Source organism: Sprattus sprattus, assembly GCF_963457725.1.
Source record: "Sprattus sprattus genome assembly, chromosome: 6".
NCBI lineage: Eukaryota > Metazoa > Chordata > Actinopteri > Clupeiformes > Clupeidae > Sprattus > Sprattus sprattus.
The window spans coordinates 10,825,401-10,834,921 of record NC_137925.1 but is presented as its reverse complement, the minus strand read 5'-3'; positions in this window follow the sequence as shown (position 1 = coordinate 10,834,921).

Genomic DNA, 9,521 nt, shown 5'->3' with positions numbered 1-9,521 from the left:
ATAAAGATAGAGAGAGAGATGCCAGGAATGATTACTCACATGCTCACCTGGCTTTCTGCCCGAATGGCAATCACCATTAACATTTTTGGGGAGCAGGAAAAAAAAAAACAGAAAGATGCAAATGCACCCAATGCAGTTTCTTTTATTCCCTGTCAATGTCCAGTGCTGGACTGCCAAAGAGCTGATTGGCTGTGCTTGAGGTTCACCCGTGGTTAACCCACCACCCGCCCTAACCTTCATTCAGGAATTGTCTCTCTCTCTCTTTCTTTCTCTTTCCCCCAGTCTCTCATTCTCCGGCTACCAGTCTCACTCTTCTTCTCTCTCTCTCTCTCTTGTTACCCACCCTTTCTCTCCGATCTTTTGGCCGCTTCTCTGGCCTCTCCAGCCACTTCCTCTTCCTGGCCATCTGTCGGGCACGCAGCGCTCTGCTCCACTCTTCCCCTGGCCGACGCAGGAGGGGCTCAGAGAAGAAAACGCCACCTTCAGCAAAAACAGCACTACTAGTGCCATATAGTGCCATATCCACACACACACACACACACACACACACACACACACACACACACACACACACACAACACAAAAACACAAAAACACACACACACACACACACACACACACATACAGACGCAACTGACCCTGTTAAGCACAGGAGAGTGATCGCAACTTAGCATGGCTGGCAGTCACAGCTCATCTCTCTCTGGTAGCCAGAGGGCCTGCTCCACTCCCTGGTCAGAGAGCTGGGGCTAAGCCAGGTGGGAGACAGGTGATGAGGCCGACACATGGAGCCTGAGGAGGTCATGACACCTGCTGTTGTCACTCGTCATGTTCCAGCACAGACTTTACACACACCTTACTTAAACGTTATGTAACCTACTGGTAGTAATGTCTTGGCTCTGAAATGCGACTACGCCACCCAGTGCCTTTCACACCAGGATATATAGATATGAAGCTACGGTGGCTCCTGGGAGACAGGAACGTAATTCTGCCAGTTACATTACTGATTACTGATTTGGTATGCTTGTTTTTAGGGTTAGGGTTGGCTAACTCTACTGCTAATGTGGAAGGGTTCAATAAGTACGCTGGTGCATCAGACAAGACACATAAGCACAATACCTATATAATTTGACAGGCCTGTATACCAAATGGTTTAGTAAAGTAAATGTACAGAGTGGATACAAAATTCTTTAACAGGGACAAGAAACGGAGGTTCTTAGAAGTTTCTCGTGTACAGTGAATATGTATATTTCCTGGCCCCATCGACCAGCTACATGATTTAGTGAGTGAAGGGTCGGCAACTGCTCATATTTACATGAGGAGATGTAGAGGAATGGACTGACAGAGCAATAAAGAGAATGAGGAAACCGTGATAATAAAACTGATGAAGGAGAAAATGAGGAAGTATTTAATCAAGATAAACAAGATTAACAGGAGACAAGCAAACACTGACCTGTCTGGATTGGAATTTGTACCCTCCGCCCCCTGAAATCCATATGCAACAGTGTTCATGAAAGAACCTTCCAGTGCTTTGAATTTTACTGGACATTATAGAAGATGAAAGACTACCACACCATACATGTGCAATATGAGTGTGCTTATTTCTGCGCGCATGTCATCATTTTGACAAAGGGGGGAGCCAAAAGTATTGGCACACAGCGGTGATGGTGTGTGTTTACAAAAAGGCCCAGAGCATGTACGCATGTTTACTGCATGTGGTGAGGGGGGAGGAAAACTTACTTTGTCTTTGAGCCTGGTTTAATTGGAGTCATATTTACCAGACATCTTCCTTTCAACAGTCTCTCTCTCTCTCTCTCACTCTCTTGTTTCTGTCTGTCTTTCTTCATAATTTTCTCTCTTTTGTTCCAATCATTGTAATCTGCTGTGATAGACATGATGTGTGCAAATCACCTTTGAAGGAATGTGTATCATTGCAAATGGAGCAATACGCAGGCTTCTCTTTGGCTCCTAGTCATTTATAGAAGGATAGGGAAATCACTGAATACATATGGACTGAAACGCTGGTAGGGTCTAATCTGTACATCACACATTGGGTAAGGATGTAAATACTCTAAACACAAATACACTAAACCCACAGGCAATTACACATGACATACACATACAGTACATTCTAAAAAAGAACATTAGACACAGAATTCAACATTAACATTTTCACTCACATACACACAGCATTATGGGTCAAAACCACATCACACACATACATGGAAGCGCACAACCCCTCTTGCACGCTACAATACTAAAACATTAAATGAAAGAGCTTTAGGGATATCAGCTGCTCTGTGCTTTAGCCCCCCTGACCATGGCGCCTAAAAGCCTGAGGTGGTGCTGATGATCCACACACACTGCAGCCAGGAGTAAGGAATGGGTGGGGTGAGGGGTGTGGAGTCAGTTTAGTCAGGTTTATAAATGAGTCTACTTACAGGAACACGTCAAAAAAATTCTAAATATGTTGTCAAATTATCTGATTTTAGTTCCCGTTTGGTTCAAACCCCACATGATTTTATCATGTCTCTCTCTCTCTCTCTCTTTCAATCTCTCTCTCTCTCTCTCTTTCAATCTCTCTCTCTCTCTTTCTCTTCTCTCTTTCATCTTTTTTTCACTCTTCCTCTCTCTGTCATCTCTCTTGCACTTTTCAATCTCTCTCTCTCTCTCTCTTTCTCTCTCTCTCTCTCTCTCTGCATCACAGCCGCTGCTTTCAGAAGGAAGTGTGCACACATGCAGGTGCAGGCGGGGGGGTGTTGACCGAAGTGCAGGAGTGTGGTGAGCGCAGTCACACACCAAACCATCCATCCACTTCAAACACCTCACTCTTTTTTTTTTAATAGCTTCATTGAAGCGCCTCTACAAGAGTAAAAGCCAGTCTAAGTTCTTTTCTTTATTATTTGGTGTGATGGGGGCTGACTTTTTTTCTCTTTGGTGTTGGATTATAACAACATTCCTCCTTCATCTGAATGTGCTTTTAGCATATATGCTAACACTAATGAAACATATTCTAGCTGGTTAAGGTGAGGATGGGGCTACGAAGAGAGAAATGATAAATTAATCTGAGTGGTCACTCTTCTATTTTAGCGGGTCATCTCACACCCCAAACAGTGCACATGTGGAATACGACAGTGCTATAGCACACCTTGTCATAATACAATAGACTCACCAGTTCATTGTCTGAAAAGAAAAGATGAACGACACTCTTTCATCTGGGCAAACTTGTCGATAACAATCCATGAATGACTTCATTTTCAGCTGAGGTTACTTAAGATCGATATTTAGAAATTGTATTAGATATTTAGTGTGTAAAACTATAGGTCATAGCTTCCATGGACTGTACATTGTGAAGTTTGGCTATGTTGGTTGTTGACTGACATGAGTTCCAAAGCTCTTGTCTTTTGTTAAACATTACAGCTGATCTTGGTAATGTCACCAGGTTTTTGGGTCCAAATAAAGATACATTCTAATATGTTAAATCTCAATCGTATATTTCAAGATTGACATTGAAAAAAGGTGACTTGTGTTGGTAACTATGCCCATGGCCATGTTGTAGCTAAAGCTATTAAACTACAAATTCCATTCAGATTAGTAAGCTAAATGACCTGCCCAGCAGAAGCTTTGGTGTCACTCAAACCACACAAACTGGTTAGCCAGCAGCAGCTCTTCATCTTCCAACTTCCGTCTTGGTGCCACCAAATTCAAGCTGCCACTTCAACATTAAAAAAAAAACATACAATACACCCTCTCTAGAGCCAGTGTTGTCCATTCTGGGCTCCTGTGGTGGCATCCATGGAACCCCAACCCACTTCTATCTAGATATGAAAAGTCCATTCTAAGCTTACAAAAACACAACGATTGAAGTTACAAGTGAAGTGATTATGCAGTAATAAAAACATACTTGTGAATATTACATTCCATTTCTTCTAACAGATCCCCCTAAATCCTACACACTGTACCTTTAACAGAAATAATACAAAAGATCTTGTGGCTTTCAGAAACCAATCATTAAAACTTTGTCTATGAAGACAGTAGGTACATTGATATACCCTGGTTCAAACATCATCTACGTGACTGTTCCATGATAGTTTTATATGAACTATAGGTACTTCCAGAGTTTTTTAGAGTGTGACTTGCTGACTAGCAGTGGGCCTTGCTCAAGAGAGTTACTGAAGATAATATCTCAAAATGTGGTTTCCTTGATTGAATCCATTTGCGGTAAGCATGGGGCTTCAGAGCTGATCATGTGGATGTGTTTTTTAACACATAGTTTTTGTATTGTTGTAATTCTATATCTATGGATGTAGGATGACAAGTTGTTTTAACATGCTTGACAATCTAAAATGAGGCGCTCCAGAAAACTGTAGATAGTCTTTATAGAAACTATGATTTTATGCTTGAGCTGTCATTCGTCATTTGTTTTAAAGTTTCTTCCCAGTTTTTTTTTTTTAAGTGAATCAAGGTACTGATTTTGTTTCTTAAATGGCAGGGATATTAATAACGCCAAAGTCGTGGGTTACCCTATTTGCATTGGAAGTTTGTGGATGAAAGTTTCCAGTCAATAAGAAGGTGTATGTCAGAACCTCTGTCTGTTTTTTTTTCTATGGCAAGATTTTGACTTGGGTTTTGCCCAACTTTGCATATTTCACCCTACCAAATTAGGAGGTGGCAAATCTCACTTACAGTGCTGTGAGAAGAAACAAATAGTTTCTTAGAAATATTAGAATTTAAAACAAATAACAGATTGATCCTTGGTTAAAAGTGATGTCTGCAGGTAGATCAAGCATGTGCTTAACTACCCAAAGTCCCTGAATGGGCAAATAAAACGGTCATCGAATTATTATAAAGAGCAACGAGTGAGCAGGCTTGCATTTTACTGTGTCAGTGTCAGCGCTCATTACTGCTCGGCATACTTCCTGCTACCATACAGAAAATGTTGATGTTGTTCCTTCTATCATTGTATTCAAAGAACTTCTTCTTCTAAATATTTTTCTATTTGCTTTTGGATGGAAAGTTGCACAGAATGCTTAGAAAAGGTGTGATCGGTTTGCCCTTGTATATACAACATTGAACCCACCAATAACCATAAAGTTTTTAAGTACTTGTTGTGTCAATGGTATAAAGAAACATTCATTATATTATATATAAAAACATGAACATAACCACAATGGAAACTGATGTTACTTCTGAATTGAAACAATTTAAGTACAATAGCTATTACATTCTGTTCGGTTTTGTACAGTACAGTGTTTAAAGTTTTACTTTTTGTCAATCCATGGATTCACATATATTTGTTATAAAATTACATAAATATATAAGTTGTGGTTCTCCCAGCATATTTAGTTAAAACCTTGAGCATCAAGAGTCTAATGGCGTTGCAACCAGTGGTAAATCAGTTTTTATTGTGGTTAGTGAGATGAAAATGAAAGAACAGGCCTTTTTTCTTTCTCTCTCAGTTCCCCAATTCTGACATGAAAAGTTCCTATCAAGAATTGAGATATTTTGGGTTTCCTGAAGGCAGGTGTGTTTAAAATGTCGGTAACCATGGCATGTTCCCCTTTAACAAACCACAAAGCTTTAACAAACAAACTTTAAAAGAATTATTTTAAAAAGCAGCAAAGCTGACTTTGTAGTCTGTAAAGCTCATGTTACCAAGCTTGAGTTTTAGAAAGCAAGACAGAAAAACTGTCTGTGTCCTGCACTGTTGTCCTACATTTGTGTCTGTTGCACAGCTGTCAGTGGTTGGGCTGTGTTGTCCTGCATGTGTGTCTTTTGCACAGCTGTCAGTGGTTGAGGGTGGGGGAGTGGGTTATGACTATGGGGAATTCGCAGCAAGTTTAGGCCAGAGAGCATAAGAGGGAAGGAACAACAGAAAGAAACCACACTTCAAACCAGACCACATATCAAACCATGCTTCTCTGTTAAAGAACCCAGCCCTGCCACTCTGCATAATCACATGCTCACCCTTACCAGACAGTGGATAAAATAACTAGTTCATATCCAGTATCCAGGATCAGTCAACCAGTTTAAGTTATTCTGAGAGGTGAACACAACAACTTGCCTATTTAGTATCCTTGTGATAAGAGAATTTACATTTTTGAGCACATAGTTCTGAATTACCTGAACTGAGTATAAACTGCTTCAGAAACCATACAGTAGCGATCCTGAGGACTTATTTCTAATCCATTGTAGTTTCAGTGAGTGAGGGGCACTGGCCATATTCTCACGAGCAACATGACTTCTGGTGGGAGGAGTTTACTGTTGCAGATACAGTTTGATGCATCTTAGTAAATTTGAAAGGACGCTCTTTTACTTGAAACAGCTGTGGGTGGTACTAGTACCCTAAAGACAGATTTTAAGGGGATTTTTGAAGATTCTCGAACAAGTCTCCTTCGATATATATAATATTTTTTCCCCGCAATCAACAGGGTGACGAGACACGTTTTTCGAATCTATCGAAACTAAAAGTTTGATGCTGGATGTTTGATTCTCTAAGTCATGTTTGGCTGGATCCATGGGCTTGCCTGACAGACCCGACAGCTAACCTGTCATCGAATGTCAAACAGTGGTGACTGGTAAGACATTTCACAGGTTATTTAGCGTGACTAACCATTACCGTTAGTATGTGCTTAACGACTAACACTACTACTATCATCTACCATCATTATTGTTTAATGTCCGTAATCCTCGTGCGCTCATGCAGTAGGCTAATAGCGCACATAGTTCTACATACATAACGTGTTACTTTAGGAAATGTCTTAATGCTGACAACTAATTGGTGAAGTTTCAGTTAGTGTTTTCTGGGAGGGGGTGGGTGCGATGTGGCACTCTTGCACGTTTGATGAAATCTAAAACTCACGAATTTCTCCCAACGGTAGTTAATACTATTGTCTAGTATCACTTGTTTATAGATGCTCTTTTAGACAAACGAGAGACTGCTACTGATGTTCCCTGATTCATTTTCTCTCAATGTCACTGCAAAGCCTAGTGTTACAGTGCCCAGGACTGTAGGACATGTATGCTGTTTAGTTGAGGAAACAGTCCTATTATCTCCATGGGTTTAATGACCAGGGGCGGACTGGCCATCGGGAATAACGGGGATATCCCCGGTGGGCCGATGGCCCAATACACCAGCCCATCATAATCATCAACCGGCCCACCGCCATCAGGCCCACTCGCAGCGCATATCAGTATAATATATTTCATAGCTTCTGAAGACAACATTAATCTAGTTTTCTCTAAGACATCCATGAAATGGGAAGCACTGACTGATATTAATACTCCTACTTACAATCTGTCTTCACACCTATGGTGACTATTTTTCGATTTTTTTTTTTTATTTATTTTTTTTTACGTTACTTCTTAAATGTGTTTTACGGACTTTGATATCTCTATGTTATTAATGAACACCTGAAAATTGGTTCTTACACAGCCGAAGTGTTCTCAGCTGTGCCGATTGAGGTAGGCCTAGAGGATTCTGGGATTCTTACAAGCCCAGCCAGGACACGCAACCGTATTGACGTGTGCAGTCAGCCCTAGCCCTTAACACGGATGAGGCACAGCTTGCTGCTGCCTCTGTCAATCTCTTCCGTCAGTCTGATTTAGTTTTAGGTGTTATTAAATGTCAACTCTAGCCTACATTTTATTTGGAAAACCACTGACTGGTGACAGTGATAAGGTAAGATGTGGCGTTGACCTTGACAAATGTTAGCTTGCTATTCACAGATGAGGTAACGTTCCCTACAGCAAGCCTAGCTAACGGTATGTCTTAAATTGAGACGGTTATGATCTGGTAAAATAAGCAAGCTGTTGTCAACATCGAGATTATCTATTTTAACATGTTAGCCGTAGTCACTTGCTTACAATCGATGAGCAAGCTATCCATGGTGGTAGTTGTAAATAGGGCAATCTTATCATTTCTAATACTGTAACTTGTGTCAAATAAGTTAACCAGCTAGTTTGTTATGCTAAAATCACTGTGTTACACCAACACTTACATTATAAACAATGTTAATATGTTATATAGATTGTTAATATGTTATCTAAAGGTGTTGAATTGGCCAAGTAAAGCTTGCGTTTCACAACACTTATGTTATCTAGATAGATGATTCTGGAATAAAACATGGATAAATGGATACAAAATAAATGAAGGGACATTTATAATGGACAAAAAATTGCGATTAAATATTGTAATAGTTTGACAGCACTAATTTCAAGCATATTTATCTAATACGCTTTGAGTGTACTAACCAATAGGCTTTGTAGTTATACGTATAACCATCTGATCTGATAACCATCTGATCTGATCTGATACTATTCATCTTGCAAACTATACCTACCTTGGAGTGTTACAATAGCCAGTATCATTTAATTCCATGTGTCCATCCAGGCAAATTGGTGGATCCAAATGTTATTAAAAAACAAGCATATATGATGTAATTTCTTTGTAATCAACCAAAATATGGTTAAGTCTATGGGTATTTTTCCCAGTAGGCCACTGACCGATACGTGCGATCCATTGAGTGGGCAATGCGGTGTGTACTGAGTGGGCAGCGCGCTGTGTACTTAGTGGGCCGCGCACCGTGTATTGAGTGGGCCGGTCTGACAGTAACTCCCGGGCCACTTTTTCCCCCCAGTCCGCCCCTGTTAATGACTACAGATTCCAAGACTATATGCAAGATAACTATCATATTATATATTAAGAAAAGTGTCTGTTATTATCCTAAAGATAATGTGATATATCCTACAAATCTCTGTGGAGCAAATTACACTTTTTACTGTAATGTGATGCTCTTTATCTCAAACAAATGTAGCGTTAGTATTTGCATGCTGTCCTTCTAAGTACGCTGACAGATGAATGGGACCACAGTGATATGCAACACGTGGGAATGTACAAACATTTACCTGTTTACTCAGTAATGAAAGCAGGCTTACTTCCTTAAAAGCACAGGGTCCAGGTTTGTATATATGTGTGTGTGTGTGTGTGTGTATGTGTGTGTATGTGTGTGTGTGTGTGTGTGTGTGTGTGTGTGTGTGTGTGTGTGTGTGTGTGTGTGTGCGTGTGTGTGCGTACATGTCTGTGTGTAATTCAGTTTGAAGGGCTTTTTGTTAAATCAGAGTTTGTTCCTTGTTGTCATTATCCATCTATATCAGAAGTGTGAAACATAGGTTCAGCAAGTGTGCAAGTGCAAGCAACAGGCCAATATGGAGTGATAATATCAACTGTTTTGCAATCAGCTGAAAAAGGCAAAGTTTAACTTTGGATATTCCAATTTACACCGAAGGCCCAGTGGGAATGTTGTGAATGTTCCAGAACAACACCAGCAGTCTGTTTGGGACATTTTGGCTAATATGTAGCAAGTAATTTTATTAAAGCAAGTAATTATGAATGAAAATGTGATTTAATCAAATCAATCTGAAGGATATTTGAATCATGTAAGAGTTACATTGATGTCAATTGAAAACAGTAATTGAATTTATATAGTACCAAAACAATACTCTTAGAGCAAGCACAATGGTGA